This window comes from Hemitrygon akajei, chromosome 2, assembly GCF_048418815.1.
Source record: "Hemitrygon akajei chromosome 2, sHemAka1.3, whole genome shotgun sequence".
Lineage (NCBI taxonomy): Eukaryota > Metazoa > Chordata > Chondrichthyes > Myliobatiformes > Dasyatidae > Hemitrygon > Hemitrygon akajei.
Window position 1 is genome coordinate 52007196 of NC_133125.1, and position 25695 is coordinate 52032890.

The following is a 25695-nucleotide window of genomic DNA, read 5'->3' on the forward strand; positions in this document are numbered from 1 at the left end:
CAGATTCATTGATATGTGAGAATAAAATCAGGCCTATGAAGCATTATGTAGTTAAACCATTTTTCCCAACATGAATCAAATTGTTCCAGCTTATGGTTAACAGCTGTTGTTATCTTCTCCATTTTGTAAATCTCCATTGTAATTTCCATCCATGTATTTAAAGTTGGGCTCTCCTGTGATAACCATTTCCTAGTAAGAGTCTTTTTACCAGCCACCAACAGTATATTCATTAAATATTTATCTCTTTTCTACTATTCTTGAGGTATATATCCAAAATATATGGTCTTGCTCTCTAAAGGTACTTCACTTTTAAAGATGTCTTGTAGGGCATTGTGTATCCTCCTCCAATAGTGTTTGATAACAAGGCAGTCCCAAATTCAAGTGCTGGAAATCTTGAGCAACACATATAAAATGCTGGAGAAACTCAACAGGTCAGGCAGCATCTATGCAGAAGGATAAACAATTTTTTGGGCCAAAACCCTTCATCAGGACAAAAGGAAGCTGGCAGAAACCAGAAGGCCTGATGAAGGATCATTGACTGTTTATTTCCTCCATCGATGTGACATGACCTTCAGGGTTCCTCCAGCATTTTGTGTGTGTTGCTCAAGATTTCCAACTTATGTAGAATCTCCTGTGTCATGACTTTTGCACTGAAGTTTATTTAGCTAAAACACTAGTCACTAGTAATCAATGTTACTTTTTAAATGGAGGGTGAAATGGCAGTAAATTTTTCATAGATCTGTAAGCATTTTGACTTTAAAGAGACAATAAATTGGGATGCATAGCCTGGAAAAGAGAACATGGAAGAGTGGTTTTTTAGGAAGCAATAAATGAAGCAAGAGCTAAGAGAACAATGTAAACAATACATTGAAGAAGCATCGGTTTATGATGACTAAATGTCTCACATCCATTCTGTTCTACTTGATCATATGCAGCAAATGGCCTCCTTCCTGCTCCATTAGAGCCTCAATGTACAAAACTCCGTCCAGGATTTCCCTCCTGTTTTTCAGTTACATGATGCCATTAGGAAAATAATTGAGGAACCGTGCCATGATCTATATGATGCCTAATTCTCCCTTGCTAAAAGTTATCTCAACTGATTAACATCACATTCTCCAACATCCAATACAGGGTGAGCATATAGTTCCTCCAAAGTGAACATTAGGCAGGTAGGTTGCAATCACTGTTTTTAGTTTGAGCCACCAACTGCATTCCCTGGCAAACAATGCACAGTCTTGAGTCGCACCGATTCCTGGCGACCTGCCAAGCTCCAAGACCTCTTGATTTCACCTGGCTTTGTCCCTATCACTACTCGTCCATTGGCAAAGCTTTTTGACAGATGGTCCTGACCCTTTTTGCCATCTTTAGTTTGATAATGTCCCATTCAGCATTTTGGAATGTTTCATTCCATCAAAGATGTTGTATAGATGCATGCTATTGGCATTACGTTAATCGAAAAAGCTACCTGTCTATATTCCACAGAAGAGTATTTGTAGAAAGACAGTAGTAGCAGCTGGAAAAAGATTCGAATATTCAAAGTGCATTTATTATCAATGAATCTATATATTATACAACCTTGAGACTTGTTTGCTTAACAGTCACAAAGCGACAAACCCAAAATGACCCAAATTAGAAAAAAATAAGACCAACCCCAGTGCCCACAGAGAAAGGACAGAAAACAAATCATACAAGCAATAGAAATGAGCAGTATCAACATCTTAAATACTATAGCTCAGGGGTGTCAAACTCATTTTAGGTCACGGGCCGGATTGAGCAAAATGCAGCTTCATGCGGGCCGGATCAGTCGGACGCGTGCGAACGCAGCTTTCGTTGCCTCTGTTCTTTCAGCCTGCTCTCATGTGTCTCAGTCTCTGCTATAACTACAAAGTGTTTCACTTTACAAATTCCGTTTCTTATGAAGAAGACTGCCGAGCAAGACTGCCGAATAAACACTAAAAACCCTGAAAACCTGGTACCTGAATAAACTCAGCATTAGCCATATCATATGCCATAGGCGCTTCGATTACTGGGGCCAGCTGTAATAGTAATTAGATATTGTCTCGCGGGCCAAAGATAATTCCACCGCGGGCCTTGAGTTTGACATATATGCGCTTGTCTTTTGTCCATTTTTATATAGCATATCAGAAATATTTCTAGAACACGTGCCTCCCTTGTTTGAGTTGACAGTGCAGTTGGATTTACATGTTGAGCAGGTGTTTCTGCTAACCTGAGCTCAGTTGTCAGTTCATCTGTTGCAGCCGTGCACACTCATTAGACCTGTTGACCACGTGTATAACCAGGACTTCTTTGATAGCTATTGTAAGTTAGCCAGGCATGTAAATTTGGTTTTCTTTTTGTACACATCCTATGGTACTTGCTATCTTGTTAAACTCAGGTTTTATCTTCAAATAAAATACAAGGAGCTTGATTGTATTTGAGTAATTTGACTTGCACTTGATAGCACAGAATTACATTTCAAAAGCTGCTCTAGCTTTTAACTGGATCACTTACTCAGTTGTCATAGTGATGTGCAAGTTCTGATGTTGAATCCGATGAGAGGTAATGAAAGGTTACGGTCCTTTGATAGAATTTACTTTGATTTAAATTTGTAATTAGTATGGAGAAAATGTAACATTTAGCAAGTCCTGTTTGATTTTTTTTCTTCAATGCTTCCAATTTGTGTTCTCTGTATAATGGTTTTCTTTGAGGCCTTTAAGTTTTTAAAAGTACTTTTTCCCATTTGTGCCCAATTGTTTCTCTACTGCTGTTGCATATGTAGCTTGGCAGGGAATTAAAACAAACACATAGTGGATTCAATACAGAATCATTGTGCACCTGAATATATCAATTACTCTCGATAATGTTAAACAAGGTAATATACACATGCAATATTCTATAGCTGTGCTGTGGACTGGAACAAACTCGTGGCGCGGCAATAGCTTAATAATAATGAACAATAAACTTAATACTTCCTTCAAAGTACACTTATTAAAATGTTTACCAATATTAAGAAAGCCTGTGACTCTCAGATATTACTATTTTAATGGGAAATAGTGGATGGAAATGGTTGATTTCTACTCTGTGTGCTTCAAGTCGAAATCTGAATTAACCTCTGTAGGAAATGATGCGAGGGAAAAAAGATTACGAGCATTTTGTTTTGTACAAAACTAACTGCATACAAAATGAACAGCGCCTCTGGAGGCAGAACAGTTTGTTTACTACAGGTAAACTCCCTCTACCACCATCTCCCCTCCCACCACCATCTTACTCCGAATTCTCCTCTTCCTTTCTAGTCCTGATGAAGGACCTTTGCCTGAAATGTCAGCTGTTTATTTTTTCCATAGATTTCGGAGATTTACAAGGATGTTGCCTGGATTGGGGATATTTGCCTTATGAGAATAGGTTGAGTGAACTTGGCCTTTTCTCCTAGGAGGGACGGAGGATTGGAGGTGTATAAGATGTTGAGAGGCATTGATCATGTGGATGATAGTCAGAGGCTTTTTCCCAGGGCTGAAATGCCTAGCAATAGAGGGCACAGTTTTAAGGTGCTTGGAAGTATGTACAGAGCTGTCGGGTAAGTTTTTTACACAGAGTGGTGAGTGCGTGGAATGGGCTGCTGGCAACAGTGGTGGAGGTGGATATAATAGGGTCTTTTAAGAGACTCCTGGGTGGATACATGGAGCTTAGAAAAATAGAGGGCTACGGGTAAAGCCTAGGTAGTTCTAAGGTAGGGACTTGTTCAGCACAGCTTTGTGGGCCAAAGGGCCCATATAGTGCTGTAGGTTTTCTATGTTTCTATGCTGCCTGGCCTGCTGAGTTCCTCCAGCATTTTCTCTGTGTGTTGTTTAAATGTATGAGTGGGTATTTGCATGCTTTTTTGCATGGGCATTATAATGCAAAATCATATAAGGGGAAGGCTCAGTGATTGTTCAGTTTAAGACTGTGAATATGCTTTTGAATCATTTGCTTGTAATCAGTACTTTTCCCCTGGGTTCAGAGTGGTTCTGGGTGTTAACTTGTGGGATTTTCATGAGTTTTTTCTATCCATATACATTTAAACTTTCGGACTCACTTGCTTTGCTAGTGGATTTAGTCAATTTGCTTATGGAAAAGATTAAACTGTAGTTTTGTTGTGCAATTTCACTTGATGAATGGAAAGGGAACTTTAAAAGATGGAGTTAACATGCCATGGATAGATTTTGGTAACATGTTTATCAAAGCATTTCTTGTTCCGAGTACTGATGACACTGGATCCAGCAGCCAGAACATGTTAAAAATAACAAAGGTAGAGTGACAGTTTATTTTTGAGTTGGTAAAAATGGAGGCAGCCTTGGGAGTGTGCACTTTATTGGCTTCCCAACTCAGGAGGAAAGAACAATTAAAGATGGATTAAGCGAAACCCGATAATTTAGTTACGAAATGGATAGGACTGTTGTTTTTTTTTCACAACATCTGATACTGACTGGGCTGTCACCTCTTCCAATTCCGAGTACTACGGTTCAAAGGCAACTGCAAAAAAACCTCATTTGAATGAGAGAGTGTTTCCTTCCTCTGAAGAGCAATTAAATAAAGCTGAGTAGGTTTAGTGACCTTTGGAAAAATGTAGTACTTGGGGCTAGATCCTTCCCATCCGTCCAAAAATCTCTTTGACCCTCTACCATCAGGCAGGAGGCATTGTAACATTAGGACAAGGACTGTTAGGATGGAAAGCAGCATTTACCCCCAGGCTGTGAGACTACTGAACTCCCTGCCACTATCCAGGTCTCATCAGGTACCTAGAGTCAGTAGCATTATGCTGTTTACTTTTTAACTTGTGATGCAAATGCACTTTATTATTTGCTAATTTGTGGTAATATTACTCCCTGTATGAGTTACATGTACTGTGCTGCGCACCTTGGTCTGGAGGGACATTGTTTCATTTGGCAGCTTGAAATGGCAATAAATTTGAACTTGAACTAGAAAGTGGACAAGTGGTTATTTCATGCCTCCCAGTTTTCACATCCTTGCGGAGTATAAAATGTAGTTGTTGACAACAGTGAGAGAAACTCTTGATTCCAATACATTGCATCATTTTGTGAGTAACCTATTTGTGTTTCTATAACAACTTCTTCTGTGTTTTTTTAAATCTTGAGATGGTTTGACATTTGCTGTGGTGTCACGTTCAAGTTACCCTTCATCTGGTGTGTATTTATGGGAAGTGCTACACCAGCCTATATCAGAATTTATGAACGGGTTATAATTGTTGTCTGCTGCTATAGTACTCCTTTTGCATCACTGCAAAGCAATTGCAATAGGCATCAATTCTAAAATGGTAGTTGGTGGTGAATCGTAAGAATACTGACGCCAGAAGTCTGAGATCGGGCAGTTAGAGCATGGGTATAAATTCCACGTGGGAGCAATTCCCTACCTCAAGTTCTCTATTTTGTAAAAGCTGAGAGTTGAGTATTTGAACATATTTGTGCCATGCTCTTCATTCTAGCCAGCAGTGTATTGCAGGTGCACAAGCTGCGTGTCTAGTTGTCAGCAGTGCAAGTTTTAAATTGCCATCTGCAAGCTAGATGCAGCAAGACAATGGGTTTCAAATCCTCTTCCTAAAGTCCAAATTTCTGCAAGCCCTTCCCTCTTCTACAACTTCATCTGCCTTCTTTATACTCTGGTTTCTGACCCTACAGGACTGTCTTCCTTTCCTGTGCTCCAGTGTTGATGGCAAAATTTTCCACTGTTCTATATCCAGAATTGCTGGAATGCTGGTGCTTGTCCACCTTGAAAACTTCTGCTTGATTGCCGTAGAATTAATGCTGCTTCTGTCATTTTGTATGAGTGGAATCCGTCATTTCAACAGGTGTATCATGACCCTAGCCAGGTACTTTTCTACTTGAAAAGTGATTTGGGAATTTTTAAAAGATTGGAGAAAGGAGGATGAAATCTTTTATAAAGCAGTGTGTTTTGGATTTTATAAAAACAATGTATCATTGGCATTCATGGTCTGCTTTAAAATAACTGAATGTAAACAAGAGGAAAAGGTTTTTCCTTGTTTCAACAAACAATCTGCTGAAGGAGCCTGAGCTCAAGATCATCTGTGGAAAAGAAAGGAATCGCTGACGTTGCTGGTCAGAAGTGTGAATCAGGTCTCTTCTTGTTTCAGTACTCAAGATTCCCAATCAGGAAATAGTTTCTGATCTTCCCACTATTGAATACTACTAATCACCCACCCATGCACATGCTCTGAAATTAGCTGGCCTCAAGAAAATTCAGCCTGTGTTTATAATTTTCAAGTGTTCATTGTTGGCACCTACAAGGTTCAGTTAAACTCTGACTCCAGAAATTTTGAGTAGAGTCTCAGTTGACATTTCAGTATCGTGTGGAAGGGCTACATTGTTGAGAGATGCTAACTTTTAAACTCTGGCCCAACCTGCAGATTCAGTCGTTCATAGCATCGAATGGTCCTATTTTAGGGGTGGGGGGAGGGGGAGAAAAGAACTCATTTATACTGAAATGATCCAACAGCCATATACGAAACGATGGGTCACTATTACTATTTGCAGATGTTTGTTGTGTAAAGATCAGTTGCTGGGCTTCCTACATTACAACAGTGGTTTGAGTCATCTGATATTGTGAAAGACAGTAAATAATTTTCAACACACACAAAATGCTGGAGGAACTCATCAACTCGGGCAGTGTATGGAGGGGAATAACAGTTGATGTTTTATGCCAAGACCCTTTATCAGGACTAAAAAGGAAAGGGGACAAAAGCAAATTAGGGAGGTAGTATTCATGAACCATTCAGAAATCTGAAGTGGAGGGTAGTAGCTGTTCCTAAAATGTTGGTTCTGCATTTTCAGGCCCCTGTACCTCCTCCCTGAATGGAGTAATGAGAAGCGGACATGTCCCAGATGGTGATGGCTGTCGTCGCCTTGAGGCACCTTCTTTGGAAGATGTCCTTGATGGCAGTGACAGATTAACAACAGAAACGTACAGAATATTGCTTTGCTTAAGGTTGGCTAAGCTGTGATGGGAATAGTAAAGATGTTCCGCCTGTACATTTTCCAAAGCTTGATGATAATATGGATGGACCACCACTTTACTAAGTGTGGTTTTTGAACATCACGGTATCAGCTAACTTGTTACATCTTGCAGGTGTGACTCTGACGGTGTTTATGTGCATTAATAAGCCAATGTTTTAAAATATTACACACATTCTTCTGCAGAATCACAATCGGTTTCATTAGCTCTGACATGCCGTGAAATATGTTGCTTTGTGGCAAGACAAAAAATTCTATTTAAGTTACAATTAATAAATAGTGCAAAAGAGGAATATTGAGGTAGTGTTCATGGACAGTTCAGAAATCTGACGGTGGAGGGGAAGAAGCTGACCCTAAAACATTGAGTTGAAGTTTGCCGACGACACCACTGTTGTTCGCCGAGTCAAGGGTGGTGACAAATCAGCATCTGGAAAGGAGACAGAGTCTGACAGAGTGGTGCCACAACAACAACCTCTCAACGTAAGCAAAACCAAGGAGCTGATTATTGACTTTAGGAGGAGGAAACCGAAGGTCAATGAGCCAGTCCTCTTCGGAAGATCAGAGGTGGAGAGAGTCAACAAGTTTAAATTATCAATTTAGAAGATCTGTCCTGCTTCCGGCACGTAAGTGCCATTATGAAGAAAGCAGGGCAGCACCTCTACTTTCATAGAAGGTTGCAAAGATTCAGCATGTCATCTAAAACTTTGACAAGCTTCTGTAGATGGGTGATGGAGCGTATACTGACTAGTTACATCACAGTCTGGTATGGAAACACCAATGCCTTTGTAATCCTACAAAAAGTACTGAAAACGGCCCATAATGGGTAAAGCCATCCCCACCATTGAGCACATCTACATCTTCTGGAAGATGTCCTCAGTGGGGAGGGTTGTGCCCATGATGGAAATGGCTGAGCTTCCATGCCAGGTGGTGATGCAGCCAGTCAGAATGTTTTCCCTAGTACGCCTGTAGAAATTTGCAGTGCAAGACTCCAAGCAAATGACCTTGAAATTTGTTATAAACACATGGGTTTGCCCTTATACACGTTGACGTAGATTACATGACGCAAGTTGTTAGATAGGAAAATAGGAAAGGAAAATACATAAGCAGTCAGCATGATTTGAAGACCTTCTTAAAAAGAAATCTAGATTGTTATTTCTGACTTGCGCAAAGGGAAACAGTGCCACGATGCATTATAGCATTCATAGTACCGAGTTCTATACGTGGGACATAATCTTGATTCTGGATTATTGAATACTTTTATGGTTAAATGAAAACAGATTTTTCATTATCGAATTCATTCTACAGTAATCAGAACTTTGAAATTTGATTTATCAGATGGACTCCACTGTCTAAATACTTCCACTGAATAAAGTAAATGCACTTATATGTCCCTTTAAGGATTAATGATGAGTTCTGATATTTTCAGACCACTTGAAAACATTGACTATAAAAAGATATGTGCTCTGCATTCTGCTTTGGGGGGTAACTAATCATATCCACGCGCAAATCTGATCTGAGCAAATTCTGAAGGATACTATTTTTGTTTTAGCTCCTCAGTTAGTGAGGCATTCCTGTTACACTCAGAATTAGAAGCAATGTGTTTGCTGTTCTTTTCTGTACTGGAAATGCAACTTTTGCCAAACCTCTCAACTGTGTCTCTTCATTGAAGCCAATATTTCAATTCACTCTAGTTTTCTCACCAATGAACTGCATGCCTAGATTTTTTTCCTACGCTTATTAGAACAGCTACAGCATGTTTGTATAAATTTTGGTTCTCAGTGTTGAGTGTTTCTTGAATGTCATTTCAGAGAAGGTTGCACAAAATTTCATCAGTGAATCCATTCTGATGACCAACCAACCATTGGCTCAACTGTTCCATATAAAGGCAATGGAGCAATTGGCTTTGACAGCCTAGATACTTCATCTAAACCTAACAACACCATTGTTAAGTTTAACACAGGCAACCTGTTCATAGTTCATGCCTTCACAGTATGGTCTGGTCAATTTTGACCCAGCCCAAGAATCCCCTCATAACAGATGTCTATACCAAATTTTGAACTTTAAATTTTGAATTCTACTTAGAATGTATAAATAGCCTATCTGACATTAATAAATGGGTGATTAATCCTTAATTAGTGTTTCAGAGATTTAAAATCCATTTCAGTAGATAGGGGTGAAATTTGACCCAGAACAGCCTCAATGTACAAAAATTTGTAGCACCTGTACAAAAGTATAAAATGTTTAAATATTTTCAGTTTTGCACATTTTGGGTCACTTTAGGAAAAATCATCAAATTTCGGCTTTAAAAAATGGCATTTTGGGTGTTTTTACTGCTGTCAAATATCAAAACAAGTCAAATTTGACCAGAACAATATATAAGGGTTAACGACTTCATGTTGGAGCCACATAATATTGGCCTGGCCTGGGAATGCCAACAGTTCCATGAGCATCAGTAGTGCAGTGGTTTGAGTGACACTATTACAATTTGGGACATTCCAGAGTTCAAATTCTGGTGCCATCTAATGAGTTTGTATGTTCTCCCTGTGAACTGCATGGCTTTCCTCCAGGTGCCCTGGTTTCCCCCCACAGTCCAAAGACATACCGCTTAGTAGGTTAATTGGTGATTGCAAATTGTCGTGTGATTGGGCTGGTGTTAAATAGGTAGGTTACTGGATGGTTGGGCTCATTGGGCCGGAAAGGCCTGTTCCACACACTATCCCCAAACAAACGAACGAATAACTGAAAAGCACCAGCGGCATGGGGAGTTTAAAAATCCACTGAAAAGCTTAAGTGGCATTTTGTGAGAGTTGATGTCTTCCACTTAATCCCTAAGGTTTTCCCAAGATGTTCAGCCTCAGTGTGCAAGCACGGCCCCAATGTATTAACTGCCATATGAAGCATGGAGAACAGTGAAGAAAAGCAATCGGAGGTGGCAGGAAATGGTGAAAGGGAGAGGCCTGCTCCTATGGACAGCAGCTGCAGGAACCATGGATTTGTACATTACAGGAAGTCATTTAGGAGCTATATTTCTCTTCTCATTTTTTGTTTTGTTTTTAAAGATCTCACTGCATGGTCTGACAAAGAGAATGAGTGGGAGCAGTCCACTTGTGTCCTCAATGTAACCTCAACTTTACTCATCTATCCATGGTAATCTTTCATTACTTTGCCGATCAATTGTGTCCATCTCGTTCTTAAAGTATTTTAAGGCATAGCTTTTATTCTTTGAAGGACAATGTTACAAAGACCCACGATCCTCAGAAGTTCATCTTAACTTTGTCTTTAATGGGTGACCCCTGGATCTAGATTCTCCTATAACATACTCCTCACATCCATACAAGAGAAAATCTGCAGATGCTGGAAATCCAAAGCAACACACACAAAATGCTGGAGGAACTCAGTAGGCCAGGCAGCATCTATGGAAAAGAGCAAGCCATTGATGTTTGGGGCCAAGATCCTTCATCAGTGCTCGCATCTATCCTGTGATGATGTCTTCTAACATCTTGCATTTCAATCAAATAATCTCTTATTCTTCTGAATTCTTCCAGGTCCAAATCTAGTTTATGACAGCCTGTTTATTGATAGAGGTGTACAAGATTATAAGAGACATAGATCGAGTGTTAGATAGCCAGAACCTTTTTCCCAGGATGGAAGTGGCTGCTAAGTGGAGTGGAGTGGGGGGGGGGGGGGGGTAGTTTAAGTTTAGTGTGATTAGAAGAAAGTGTAGGAGAAATCGCAGATAAGTTTTTATACTGAGTGCTGAATGCATGGAGCGCCCTGCCAGGGTTGGTGGTAGAGGCAGCTGCATTAGGAGCATTTAAGAAATTCATGGGCACATGGATGATAGAAAAATAGAGAGCGACGTAAGAGGGAAATACTAGATTGATCGTAGAATGGGTTAAAGGATCGGCACAACATCATGGGCTGAAGGACTCGTACTGTGCTGTTATGTTCAATGTTCTATTACAGGTATTAGTCTAATAAACCTCCATTGTTTACTAGTACAAGTAATGAGAAGATCATTGGAAACTTCCCTTAAATAAAGAGACTATGTACTTTTGCCAGTCCTCTAGCCTGAAGCATAACCCCTTGTTAAATTACTTTAGCAATAAAGATAGCATTCTCAATTACAGTGGCGCTAGAAAGTTTGTGAACCCTGTAGAATTTTCTATTTCTGCACAAATATGACCTAAAGTCAGATCTTCATGCAAGTCCTAAAACTAGATAAAGAGAACCTGCTTAAATAAATAACACAAAAAAACATTATACTTGTTCAGTTATTTATTGAGAAAAATGATCAGAGCATTGCAATCCCTCACCACTTAGCTGAGCTTTGTTCATTTTGACTGTATAAAGTAAGTTTCCACATTCACTGTATTTGGCAGATCTTCGGCCGCTCGTTTAACTTGCCTACATCCATTAGTAATGCTCCTGTGTGTTTTTAATGGCTGCTTTTGAGTCGTGAGCAAAGTGAGCCACTATACCTTCAGTGTTTTCATCAAAGTTATTTACATACATTTATAAAACATTGATGACACTGATCCCTGCAGCAAATCTCACAGCACATCTTGCCAAGCAGAGACAAAAATATTTATGCCGCCTGTTTCCTGTTAGCCAGCCAATGTTCAACCCTCGGCAATTTGTTACCTCCTACACAAGAAGCTATTATTTCCTGCAATAATGTTTCATGCAAAATCTCATGGGATCATAGAAAAGTTACCGCTTAGGAAGCCTTTTGGCCGATCATGTTTAAAATGCTGTCCATCTTCACACCTCATTCGATTTGCCAACCCTTGCAAGTTTTTCATCACAATATATTAATTCCATTCTGATGACCAACAATGAAACCTGTCTCCATCACATCTGCAGACTGCATACAAGATTTGAGTCGCACACTTGTGCTTCATTAGTTAAAAAAGAAATTCCTCTTCTTGCTTTTGGTTATCCTCCAGTGTTAATTGATTTCTGTGATCTCTAGTTGTTGAAGCCTCCATCAATGGGAGCAGACTCCCACCTTCCACTGTCCTGACCGCTCATTATTTCCCTCATCCTTCCCCCGATACAGCCCCCTCCAATGTATTGTTTCTCATCCCAGTCACCATTCAGGTAAATCTTTTCTTGACCACCCCCTCTCCATAAGGTCTTCACATCCATTCTATAACAGCATAACCAGAATAGAACACAATGCTCCATTTGAGGACATACTGATGTTTTATATATTTAAGCACATGTTCCGTTTGGCGGTATTCCCGTATGGTTCAATGACAAATGAAGATGAACGGATTCAAAGCAGGACACTGTGGGCCAAAGGGACTGATTCTGTGGTAGCAGAATTTCTCTTGTTTTTTTATTCTGTACCCCTGTTGACAAAAGTTCAGAAATGACTAAATGTTGAAAAGTTGCAAGTCGGGTTGAACAAAAGCTTAGGGAATTTCTGAGCATTCATTAGTTCCCCCTCATCTACAGCATATCACTGCTGTTCCAAAGTCTTTGTAGTTCTGTTTTTGGAGCTGACATTGAACCTGACAGACAATGCCAGGATGGTTTGTGTGGCTCACTTTCAGAGAGGGGGCAGCTGGGAAAGTGGAGTGGGGTCAAATGCTGGTTTTGCTTAACTTTGTTCCTAAGAACTTGGGATCTATTTCACAGGAAATATTTAGTCTGTTTTAAGCTAAGATTAAAGGTACAGCTCAGCATTGTTTCACCAATAGATTTCATGCTCTTCATTGGCCAAGGGCTTGTAACCTGGAGCTGCATATAGCAGCCATTGACATTTTTAGAAGAGTAGTAGAAACTTTAAAGGGATAATGAAGGCATTTCTTTCCTGTTTCCTGCATCTGTTCATTTTCAAAGAGTCATCACTCTTATAATGTGCTGAATCACTTATCTCATGCCCCATGCTGCACCGAACATCATTTGTGAAAGAAGGCTCCAAGTCAAGGGTGTACAGCGCAGGCCCACAATCAAGCATACTTTCTTCAGCCAATGATTGGTGTGTCAAGGCCGACCTGGATGGGAAAGGCAGTTTCCCGGAGCAAATAGCTTTCACCACATTGCGTCCAGATATAATCGTCTGGTCTGACACCAGTAGAGAAGTGGTTGTTGGTGAACTCACAGTCCCCTGGGAAGACAACATCGATGAAGCCCATGAGCGCAAGTTAACCAAGTATGCAGAATTAAGATCAGAGTGCAGAGACAGAGGGTGGAAGGTCTCATGCTGTCCATTCGAAGTAGGGTGCCGTGGCTTTATTGCGTTCACTTTCCAGAAGTGGCTGCATGACCTTGGCTTCACTAGAAGGGAGATCAAGTCAACCAGCAGGGCTGTAGCTGATGCAGCAGAGGCGGGATCATCATGGGTGTGGACTAAGTACATCCTGAGGGGCAGATAGTCGGACAGTGTATCCATCTTTTGTAAACTCTTCAGTAGCTGCACAGACACCTGAAGAGTAGACTATCTGTTGGATGGAAGCGACCAACAACTCTGATAGATGCCGATGCCAAGTTTTTAAGCTCACCAGTGGGAGGTGGTGCTTTAGCACTGCTGGCCCACCACCTCGAGGGAGTCTTGATTATAAGCGGGCCGAAACTCTTGAAGACAGGTGGCAGATCAACTGATGATCCCACTGATGATAGCACAGGACAGTTAACATCTTAGTCCACGTGTATTTTCAATTCTTTATGACATGGCCAATCTTGGCAAATGGTTCTACAGAAGTACTTTGCCATTGCTTTCTTCTGGGCAATGTCTTTGCAAGACGGATGACCCCAGCCATTATCAATACTCTCCAGAGATTGTCTATCTGGCATCAGTGGTCGCATAACTAGGACCTGTGATATGCTCCTGCTGCTCATACAATCATCCAGCGCCCGTTCTGATAGCTTCATATTATCCTGATTGGGGGGGGGGGGGTAAGTAGGTGCTGCACCTTGCCCAAAGTGACCTGTAAGCTAGCAGAGGGAAGGGGCGCCTTACACCTCCTTTGGTAGAGATGTATCTGAACCCCACCACCCCATTCAGAGATTAGTGCAAGTGTTGGTGGAGATGACCCTGGCAATCCAGGGCCAGCAGAAAAGGGTGTGAATGTAAATGCAATGGATTCCAGTTAATTGGGAGCACATCAGGGCCAGTACATTTTGGCTCAATCAAGCAAGTGTCCCAATTAGCCAAAGTTTCATGGGAAAAGTTTAAAAAGTATACAAATGACAAACTGAGTAGCAAATTATGTAGTTAAATGAAATGCCAGAAAAAAAACACTACCAATAGCACTACAGTACTATAAAACTGTGTTAGTTCCTAATAGTTATCAACAGAGGACTTCATCCAATTTACGCAATGAATAAAATCAGTGCAGACACCCAGTGCAGATAATGGATTGACTTCATACAATGCTATTGACAGTTTCATCTGCCAAATCTTCATTTTCATTGTAACATCAAAGATGATTGTCAATACCTTCAAATTCTTTGCAGTTCTTAACATATTGAGGTAGTGAAATAGTTTCATTTTCACTCCTGGCTGTTTCAGGCAGCTTCGAGCCTGAATGCTTGAAACCACAGTGAGCAAAACAGTTCACCAACTGAGCTTGTTTTTCACCAACTCTCAGTGACAAAATGCATTGCCTTTTGAACACAAACACATGCAACGGACACTATTTCAAAGCTATTCACTCTAGGCATGGTGTAACGTCTGATGGCCACAAAAGTGCGTTTGACTGACACTAGTTAGAACCTGCTTGGCAACAGTCTGCTGCTCTAATTGAGTGTGTAATGTCTCGGCAATTTTCTTGATTAGTTTTTGTCCTTTAAGAGTTGTCTCAGATAAGCAGCTGCACCGATCAACCAATGGCCCAATGAATCAGAATCCACTGTATATCCAAATTACAATTTTGGATATAGTAAGACATTTTTTAAAAAGTGCCATGTTAACAGCTGAGCCAATCTTCCTTTAATGTTTCCATTTAAAATATAGTTTTCAGAACAATGAGAAAATTCACCAATACTGTAGAAAATAAAGCTTATATATAGGTACGAGGTTCTACAAATGCTGGGAATCTTGATCAATGCAGATTGCTGGAGGAACTCAGCAGGTCAGGCAGTGTCTATGGAGGAGTACAAAGACTTGATTATAGACTTTTTGTTTGTCATACTAAACTTAAGATGAATCTGCAAATACTCGTCAGCCAATTGCCTGTATAACAATTATCTTCATTGCAGTATATACACACTAGAACTGTGCAATACTTAATTTAGTGAAGTCAATTTCATTAACACTTTGAAGCTTGATGGTAATAATGCAAAATTAACCACATTCCTACTTTAGTTATAAACAGCTTGGAACTGTTTTCTGCTTTTTTTTTCAAATTTTAAAACTGGTGCCCTTTTGAAGGTTTTTGATGTACTGTTTTGTTGTGCACACGGATCTTATTTCAGAGTTGAGAACTCTTCAGAAAGACATACTATTAAAGAATTGGATCAGTGTAGGGCAAGAGAGAGGATTCAGTCTTTGCCATTTTTTTTGTCTTTCAGAATTCAGGACCTGAACTAAACACTCTTTTGAAGTTCATTGCAATGAAACATTTCCTGTGTGTGTGTTAATTCTTTGCCACCAGTTGCTCTCTCCTTGCCAACATCTCATAAAGATGTAAATATCCTCCTGACAGTCAGAAATAATGAGTATTTGCAGATGGAGCAAATGCAGTCATGGACTGAAGGTTCACCAGGCAACTTGGTTAATTTGCACCTTCAAAGGCCAGAGCCAGCCAACACTGATGTTAGGAAGCTGGCACATAGGTGAGGCTTCAGTTGATGAGGGCGCTAAAGTGACTTTATAAAGTCGATGCATCGCAATGAATTGATGAAAATGACTTTTACAAACTTCAGTTTCATTGTTACCATTTAATTTAGTGGACTAACCCTAGTCATGTGGTGTCCGCATCTGGAAAATATAGAGGGAACAGTCCAACTTGGAAAAACACAACAGCTTGAAAACAGGGATATCAGCTTCGAAGTGTGACAAGAAGTGTATTCTGAGACTTGTCTCCCAACCAAACTCTGCTAACTAGTTCATGTTAAAATAGAGTAATTGCAGCTGATGTCACACTTTTGAGCAAGCAAGTTATCTTACTTTCCAAAATATCAAGGACAAAGCTAGACCATAAATTTACAGCTCATGCAACCCACTATGAGATGATTGTTTTAAATAAAGGTGCGGTTATGTGATGCATTGGTGTGTAGAAAATAGTGAAATGAGTGACAAAGGGTTTATGGACAATGTAAAGTATTTTAATTTAAAGTTGGTGTTTATTCATTTATAGGATATGAGCACTGCTAGAAAAGCCAGTATTTATTACCATCCTCATGAGGATCGTCACTTTGAAACACTGCAGTCCTTTTGGTGCAAGTTGTGGGATTTCCGGGGTTTAAATCAGCTACCATGAAGGATAGTCAATACATTTCCAAGACAGGGTGGTGTGCAACTTGAAAGAGATCTTGCAGGCGGTGATGTTTTCATGTACCTTTTGCCCTTGTTTTCCTTGATCACAGATTATTAGAGTGGCAGGGGCAAGAGATTTCTTGGTGGCAAACACTGGGCAGTTGTCTGAGAGTGGAGAGAAACGCATGCTAATTAAATAGTACTATTTCAGCGGAATTGAAATTGTGCTGTTATTGAGATCCTTTGAAAATACATTTCGAATTAGGAGGAAAAGTTAAAGCTTCAAATAATCATTCTATACAATGGCTCAGACCCTTGTGGCTGATCAACAATTCTTAATAATTACACAAGCATTCTCTTACCAGTGGCTGGGTTGGGTCCTCCCATTTCCCCCCAAGAAACACTGAGTTCTGGATTGTTAGGAGCATTAATTCAGTGATGCCCTTTGCTGCATGATTGGATGCATTGTGGGATTTTTTTTGTGTTTGGATTGATCCATATTGGAAATATGGTATTCTGTGACAGGATTTCCTCATCCATCCCCTCAATACAAACTAGAGTTAGCTGACATTTGGAACTATTTGGCCAACTTTTATTTCCAACTTCCAACACTTTGTCCTCATTAGGCAAGGCAAAAGTTCTTGCAAATGAAGGCAAACTACCTGCTCTCTGAAGAATGAGACTGGAAAAAGGATGTTTAAGAATAATATTCTCCTTCTGAGTGGCCCATGTGCTGTGTTCACTTTCAGCCATCAATGCGACCAAGAAGGCCACAATGAGGAATAGAGTTACCCCATGGTAAGGCTCTGCTTTTGAAACTTATCATAATCATATTCAAAAATGTCTGGAAACTAATTTTCCAACACATGGTGCAGCAGTCAAACCCCACAGTTTTTGGGATATTATGTGAATTTCAAAGGTAACTTTCACTAGCTCAACAAGACACTACTTTGTAGCAGAAGTAGTATCGAATATTCCTTGCATCAAATTACCAATCTATTGAAGCTACCAGGCACAGCTACTTAGATTGGAGACCATCTTGGTTACAAAATTAAAACCTTGATCTGACATTGGCCAAGCCAAACTTGATCTGGGCCTAAGGATGTAAATTTGCTATCACACCGAAATGTGAGTTGCATCCCAGTCCCTGGCCCCTTTTAATTCTACTGTATAAAACTTTAAAACTTCAGCCCCAGCCTTTGAGGGTGAGTTGATTTATTTACAAAGAGCTATTGACTTTCAGCCTAGAGAGAAGTGCTTCAACCCCCCCACCCCAAAGCCAATCCAAAAATAGCAGTCTATAAAATGTAGTTGAGCAAATCCAAGAAGAATCTCGATAACTTATCAAACCACTCAAGAATAATAATGGGAGAAGGAGGAGCACCCATAAATATGTTCATTTAGAAGTACATTGTGATACAACTTCATTTGTGTGAAGTAGGACTGAAGTGTTTACTTTCATTTGCAAATGCTCATTAGATGAAACTGGATGAGAAAGATAGTCCACATTTCTTGAGAAACTGTATTTTAAAGCTTGAGCGGGAAGAATGCAAGTGCGTAATACCAGAAGTACGGCCCCAATATCTCCCCCCACCCCACTGTAGTTGGGCCAGGTGCTGGGCGCACTGCCAGCTCACTACTGTCCGTTTCTCCATTTCTTGCTTACTCCACTGCCCTCGTATACCTCTCACCATATCCCACAAAAGACCAGTGCAGCATTAAACTGTTTTTCTAATCCTGCTGTGATAGTTGAGAGGCAAGCAGGACACGTGCAGGTTAAATTCATACGGAAAACAACATTTAAAAAGCAGTCTGACAAGTTCGGAAAAGAGTGAAGATTTACTTATAATTTAGATAGTGCTTATATAATAGGTGAACATTGGCAGTAAAAAGAAATCTAATTTTATTCTTCTTTCTCTATGTATCTGAAGGTGTAGTCTTCTCATCTCTTAAAAATAATTCCTGATCTATCTCTTATTGTTTTTTTTTCCATGTTCAATCTGATTTGGAGGCATTTGCAGAAGCATAGAGACATAAATATTCTTCAAGAACTTGGGCCAGGTGCACTAAAGCTAAGAAGTCTTCCTGACATAGAGGAGGTACTGAGGTACACTGGCATAACACACCTATGGCAGTAGCCAACTTGACCTGAATTTTTTGCCAGAACAAACATGGATGGATTATGTGAGCTATGGGCAGGTTGCCAACTTCCAATCTGATGGATTTTTTTTACATTTGCTGACTGACAAATAGTTTTTTAATGTCATGTTTAGCCCTCCCTTGTAGAAAGCCCAGATGTGTAGCCACATGAGGAGGAGGCAGATCCCAGATTACTACCAGTCTCTCTGAAGCCAACAGGTAGGGCTAGATCTGAGACACAGGCTTATTAACTCACTCGGTGGAATACAAGGATCTTTGCTGAGAAGAGAATTCAAAGCTAAAAGAACTCCTATTTTCTTTGGTTCTGTTTTCCATGGGGAAGTGCCAGCTCATTTTATTATTCTGTAACATAGAAAAGATGTAGCAAAATGTGTTTCATTATTATAATTCATATAGTTTGACTTGCCTGGAGTTTAACTATGCATCGATAGAAATATCCAAATTTCACCAAAACTAAAAGTAAATTGAATAGATTGTTGAGGCACTTCCTTATTTATTGTTCCCTTTCCTGAGTCGTCACTCCAATTTGAATTAATTTTTTCTTCAGTTCAAGTACGAATCTTGGTTCCCTCCTTGTTTGTTCATTAAAACAAAACAATCCATGACACTGAATCAAAGGAGGTGTGCCACTCCAGCAGGCCAGACCAGTACTTCACCTTTATTTAACCACTAATGTTCTGTTTAAGCCAGTTAATTTTCAATCCGAGGCAGTTTGTACGACACGTGACCTAACCTGCGTGCTTGTCCCCAGACTTAAATATTGGCGACTTGCTGGCAGTTTGATTAAACTTTGGAAGGATTAACTTCTCCTCATAATAATGAAGGCACTGCATTTTGATGTGTGAATTTTCACCTTTTAAGCTTTTACTTTATTTGGCCGATCAAACTTGATATTTTCCTATGATGTTGACGTTTGAAGATCTGAAGTTGCCACTTTTGCTTTAATGTGGACGTGTACCCACTGGCCTTTGGTTGAGGTGTCGCTTTACAGTCATGTGATCAAAGCAGTTAATTTGGATAGGAGGTGATACCCTGATCTCAGTTTTCACTGTCTTTTGGTTGGAACGTAACCTTGCTCCAGTTGGCTATCTGTTTTCCACTGTCAGGAGTTTAGCATGACACTAACAGGTAAGACCGATTGCTTTCAAATGAATTGCTCTCAATAGGTAACAGAACATGAATGACAAATGTTTACTGTCTGCATTCGGAATCTGCAGATTTAACTCTTGCATGTTAAATTGAGAAATGAATTGTGACTTGTGTCACAAGCAGCTATGCTTCAGCAGGAATACCTTCTAAGTTTCAGAAAGCTGTTTAACTGGGTGAAGAAAGTTTATTGACAGTACTTACTGTACTGTGATATTTGCTGTGTTAATACCGTACATGAGCATCTGCTTTTACGTTTATTAAAGTATCAATCAAAAATACTGTTTTAATTTGAGGGTTTTTAAAAGGCAAACACAAATGAAGTTGTAGCAGTGTGTAATGCATAATTATCTGGAGCATTTAAATGATATCAAATAGGCAATCTCATATTAATGTTTCTATTTTTAATTTATCCAAAAATCCATGATTAAATATTTGGGTAACTTATTGTCTAGGTCTCCAATTATGCTATATTATATTGATTGAAAGTTATTTTTTGTTAAACAATCCCTGCTGGAAAGTGTTGGAACTCTGCTTTATTCGTCTCAGATGTCATGAAAATGATAATGATTCAAAGAATTCTGATTAACGATTTACTAGGATGTTACCTGGGTTTCAGCACTTAAGTTACAGAGAAAGGTTGAACAAGTTAGGTCTCTATTCATTGGAGTGTAGAAGGTTGAGGGGGGATTTGATCGAGGTATTTAAAATGTTGAGAGGGATAGATAGAGTTGACGTGAATAGGCTGTTTCCATTGAGAGTAGGGGAGATTCAAACGAGAGGACATGATTTGAGAGTTAGGGGGCAAAAGTTTAAGGGAAACACGAGGGGGTATTTCTTTACTCAGAGAGTGATAGCTGTGTGGAATGAGCTTCCTGTAGAAGTAGTAGAGGCCAGTTCAGTTGTGTCATTTAAGGTAAAATTGGATAGGTATATGGACAGGAAAGGAGTGGAGGGTTATGGGCTGAGTGCAGGTTGGTGGGACTAGGTGAGATTAAGAGTTCGGCACGGACTAGGAGGGCCGGAATGGCCTGTTTCCGTGCTGTGATTGTTATATGGTTATATTTCAAACAAACCATAAAAATGGGAGTTCCTCTGGCCTGCCAGGTCATGGTAAGAGCAAAGACATTCTCTTTTTCATTCTGGGTAACAGTAATCTTCTAGCATCATCAATAAAACAAAGATTGTCTGGTCTGCTCATTATATTGATATTAAGGGCAATCAGGTTATGTACAAATTAGCTTCCTTGGTTTCTACATTACAATAGTGATTATTCTTTGAAAGTTCCTCAAGTGTAACACAGTTTTGAATATCATGAGATAATGTTAGACAGAATGTAGAAACTATACTGGCTTTGGCATTAGACTTTCTGCTGGAAAGCTACTCTGTGCTGTAAAAAAAAGAGCAGAGTTGTTGAACTTAGCAGGTAAGTCTGAACACCTGTGGAAGGGGAGACAGCTGAAGGTTTGGAGACCCACCATAATGTGCCCCAGTCTGCTCCAGTGCATCATAGCTTTGTATGGCAATACAGCCTGAGCTGAGTTTTTTGAAATGTATAAAATTATGAAGGGGATAGATAAGATAGAGGCATGAAAGTTATTTCCTCTGAAAAGTGGGACTAGAACAAGAGGATATGGCTTTGAAATTCAGGAAAATAGATGTAGGACAAAAATGAGGAGAAACTGCCTTTTCCAGTGAGTAGTGAATCTGTGGCATTCTGCCCAGGGATGCAGTAGAAGCTACCTTATTAAACAGATAGGTTTTTGCACAGCATTGGGATTAGAGGTTATGGGGGAAAGGCCGCAGCTGAGTCCATGGACAGATCAGCCGTAATTTCGAATGGTGGAGCAGACTCGACATGCCCAGTGGCCTACTCCTGCTCCTATTTCTTCTGTTCATGTGGTACGTTATGTTCTGTATAACTTACTGTAAAACTTACTACATTTATCCTGCAGATGGCATATCTAATCAAATCTTTCGGTTCTGCGTGTTTACCTATTCTATCAAGTTTGACCTACAAATCCGAATAGCAAATGTACTGTTTGGTATGGAAAACAGATGCAACAGACAGACAATTGTTGCAGCTACTGAAAAAGAATACGTAGCCGGAAGCATTAACGGGTTTCTCTTTCCACAGATGCAGCGTGACCAGCCGAGTTGTTCTAGCATTTGTTTGGTTGCTATTAGTGTGTGTCCAGGTTCAAAAACTAGATGATTGTAAACCACCTTTGAGAAATGTTTTTTCTGGCACTTAGATAGATAGATAGATAGATACTTTATTCATCCCCATGGGGAAATTCAACATTTTTTCCAATGTCCCATACACTTGTTGTAGCAAAAACTCATTACATACAATACTTAACTCAGTAATAATATGATATGCATCTAAATCACTAACTCAAAAAGCATTAATAATAGCTTTAAAAAAAAGTTCTTAAGTCCTGGCAGTTGAATTGTAAAGCCTAATGGCATTGGGGAGTATTGACCTCTTCATCCTGTCTGAGGAGCATTGCATCGACAGTAACCTGTCGCTGAAACTGCTTCTCTGTCTCTGGATGGTGCTATGTAGAGGATGTTCAGGGTTTTCCATAATTGACCGTAGCCTACTCAGCGCCCTTCGCTCAGCTACCGATGTTAAACTCTCCAGTACTTTGCCCACGACAGAGCCCGCCTTCCTTATCAGCTTATTAAGACGTGAGGCGTCCTTCTTCTTAATGCTTCCTCCCCAACACGCCACCACAAAGAAGAGGGCGCAGAAGTTCTTGGTGTCGTTCTTTATGACTAAGTGATAACGAGTTTGCAGTATTTGCTGCTAAGTATCCAGAGGCAATGGCTAAAACGGAAATAGTGTGTTTACAGAAACATTGGAATATAAACTAGCAGAGATACTGAATATGTACAAGATTTGCTTGTATATGCTTAAAGTAGTCCTGTTCTGGAACCATTTGCAGAATGAAAATTCAAGCATTTGGTGTCACCCAACAGGTACGATTATGAAAATTTAGTGGTTAAGATCAATGGTGCATATTCACAAATGTAATCAGAAATTCCAAGTCAAATTTTCATTTATGTGTATGCATATATTTTTAACATTGGTCTTTATGCACCATTAGTCACCTAGCATTGTTGCTCCTGCAGTAACATATGCTCATCGTATCATTTGCATTGAACCCACTAGTCACCTTTGCTGGCTTACTCTAACTTAATCCCATCCTCTACTTCCCTCTCCTCCATTACCAGCTCTGAGCTTTTGTCACCCTCTCCTCGTATTCAGTATACAATTACCCTTTATTTCCATTGTAACAGCCTTTGAGAAAGCTTTAAAATCAGCACTATATATATATGATGAGATTTTAAAAAGACAGTATCTTGGAAGTACTCAGAAGATCAGGTGGCATCTGTGGGGCAAGAGAAAAACTGAGGAACAGAGCAGGTTAGATTCAAGCTTGAAAGGCTGGCTCATTGAGTAAGATGAGGTACTGCCCCTCAAGGTTGTATTAGGCTCTGTTGGAATAGTTTAGGAACATCGCAAAGTCAGAGATGGGCAGAAATAGGAAATATTTCTGGAAGCACGAGGCCATCCTAATGGACTGCATGAACAGATTTCCGATGTACATTTGAGATCATAGCCTATATCAACTGTATGTTGCAATCAACCTGTATCCACCACTTCCACTGGCAGCTCATTCCACACTCACCACCCTCTGAGTGAAAAAGCTCCCCGTCAGGTCCCCTTCAATATTTGACCTTTCACCCTTCTAATCTCTACTTGTCTTACCTAAGCTCAGTGGAAAAAGCCTGCTTGCGTTTATCTTGTCTATACTCCTCATATTTTTGTACACCTCTATTAAAATCTCCCCTCATTCTCCTACAATCCATGAACATCCTTTTAAATCTTCTCTGGACTCTTTCGATCTTGTTGATATCTTTGTTGGTAGGTGACCAGATTCCAATGCAGTACTCCAAAATTAGTCCCACCAATATCTTACAGAAATTCAAAATACATACGAAATATACTTTAGGGAAGGAAATTTTCCCTCATTATACTGACTGACTCTGATTTGTACCCAATCCACGTGGTTGACTCACAAATGCCCTTTGAAAAGATCTGGCAGGCTGCTCAGTGCCATTACAGGTATGGGGGATGGGCAATAAATGGTAGCAATAAAATAACTTCTTTAGAATTGATTTATTTTTAAATGTGTTAGATATAACCTTTGGCTTGAGTTAGATCTTTAATATTAGGCATCTTAAAGAACAGTACAAAAATGGCATCATGAAACTGCTGACAGATGTGTTTGGCTGCATCCAGTGCAGAGTTGTTTTTCACACTTCAGCTGTTGCTATAAACCTAAAAGCCTTAACAATTTACCCAAGTTCATTTTTCATGTTCTGACAGTTGTCAATTTGGAAAAGTTAATTACCCTCTATAAATGAGCCTGAATTGAGGTCAGACTAACCTCAAAGTGTGGAAAAAAAACCAATGTGAGTTGGTATCAGAGTGGCATTTGAAAACTGTACAGTGGTGTGCAACGTGTTTGAAAGAGGTAGGTCTACCATGGGTTTGGTTTTGTAAGTGAGTAGAAATTGTAATTTCAGTTCAAGTTTGATGCTTTGCCACTTAGTTTCAAATGTACCATAAGTAGGTGCGGTACTAGAAAGAGTATGTTTAAAAGGTGCACGTATGTAATTTTCTATGTATAGCAGACATTAATAAGTCAGTTATGGGTTTTTATTACATACATGTCCATTTCCTACACAATTTTTCTCTGATCTTGAGGCAGTCTTCCATCATCTTCTCTAACCATTTCTGGGACACTTGTATCTTCTGCACACATTGTGAGTTGAATGTCCAGAGTTCAGCTGTTGTGCAGTGTCTCTGCCCAAAACGTCAACGGTTTATTCCTATCTGTAAATGCTGCCTGACCTGCGGAGTGAGCTCCTCCGTCATTTTGTGTAACACTGTAAAGAGTTATTCCTAGATATATATTTGTGTAATATTGTACAATTTGACTATTTGTTTACTGGCACTTAGAAGTGTGACTGAATTCTGAACCCGGAGAGATCTGAGTTCAAACCCCAGTGTACTGGAATGTGCAACACACACAAAGTGCTGGAGGAACTCAACAGACCAGGCAGCATCTACGGAAAAAGTACAGTCAACATTTCGGGCAGAGTGTGTGATTTTTTAAAAATTCAGGTTTGTAGCACCACTGCAACACGTAATTATGTTTTCTACATTTATTATTTAACAAGCAAGTAAGTGTGTGTGTGTGTGTGTGTGTGTGTGTGTGTGTGTGTGTGTGTGTGTGTGTGTGTGTGTGTGTGTGTGTGTGTGTGTGTGTGTGTGTGTGTGCGCATTTGTTCATCATATGATATTCTACGATTTATCTTTGCATTGTGCTTTAAAACACCAGAATTTTGCTTGTAGTTTGTGTTCATCATCCCCACCTTGTGCAGTATAAATGGCATATTTTCAATACTGCTTAGAAGTCAATACTTAACATCTATATCTCCAAGATGTAGGAATTGAGGAGTGACTTTTAACTTAGCAAGTGATGAAAAAGTGTCTGAAAATAGCAGCAGGAACAGGCTGTTCAACATATCAAGATAGATTTGCCACTGAACACATCACAAGTGATTATCTATATCAATACCATATTCCTGCTTTCTCCCCAAAGCTTTGTGTGTGTTTTTGCACCTAAAGTTTATCTCCTCCTCAAAATATTCATCAACTTTGTCTCTACTAAGTCCTAATTCTCTTTGCCGGTAAGTCCAGACTGCAACCCTTGATCTAAGCCCCCTGGCCAGAGCAAGCATCCTTGCAGCATCCAGTCTATCTAAACCTGTTGGAATTTGGTAAGATTTTTATTTAAGTTCTCTTTCACAACTTTTGAAGTTATAATGATTGCAAACGTAGTTCACGTGATCCCTCTT

At 39.8% G+C, this 25695-nt stretch overlaps 1 protein-coding gene across 2 annotated transcripts in view; it reads left to right on the plus strand.

Moving 5' to 3' along the window:
• The window catches only part of kank1a (KN motif and ankyrin repeat domains 1a), a 280795-nt gene that overhangs the window by 144536 nt on the left and 110564 nt on the right, over window positions 1–25695 (plus strand). The window contains exon 1 of one of the 2 annotated variants that reach the window (XM_073072180.1): window positions 19429–19740. The exons of the other annotated variant lie outside the window; for it this stretch is intronic. The gene's annotated coding sequence lies outside the window, so the exon portion shown is untranslated. Of the gene's footprint in view, window positions 1–19428; window positions 19741–25695 lie in introns of those variants that run through there. 2 annotated transcript variants of the gene reach the window in all.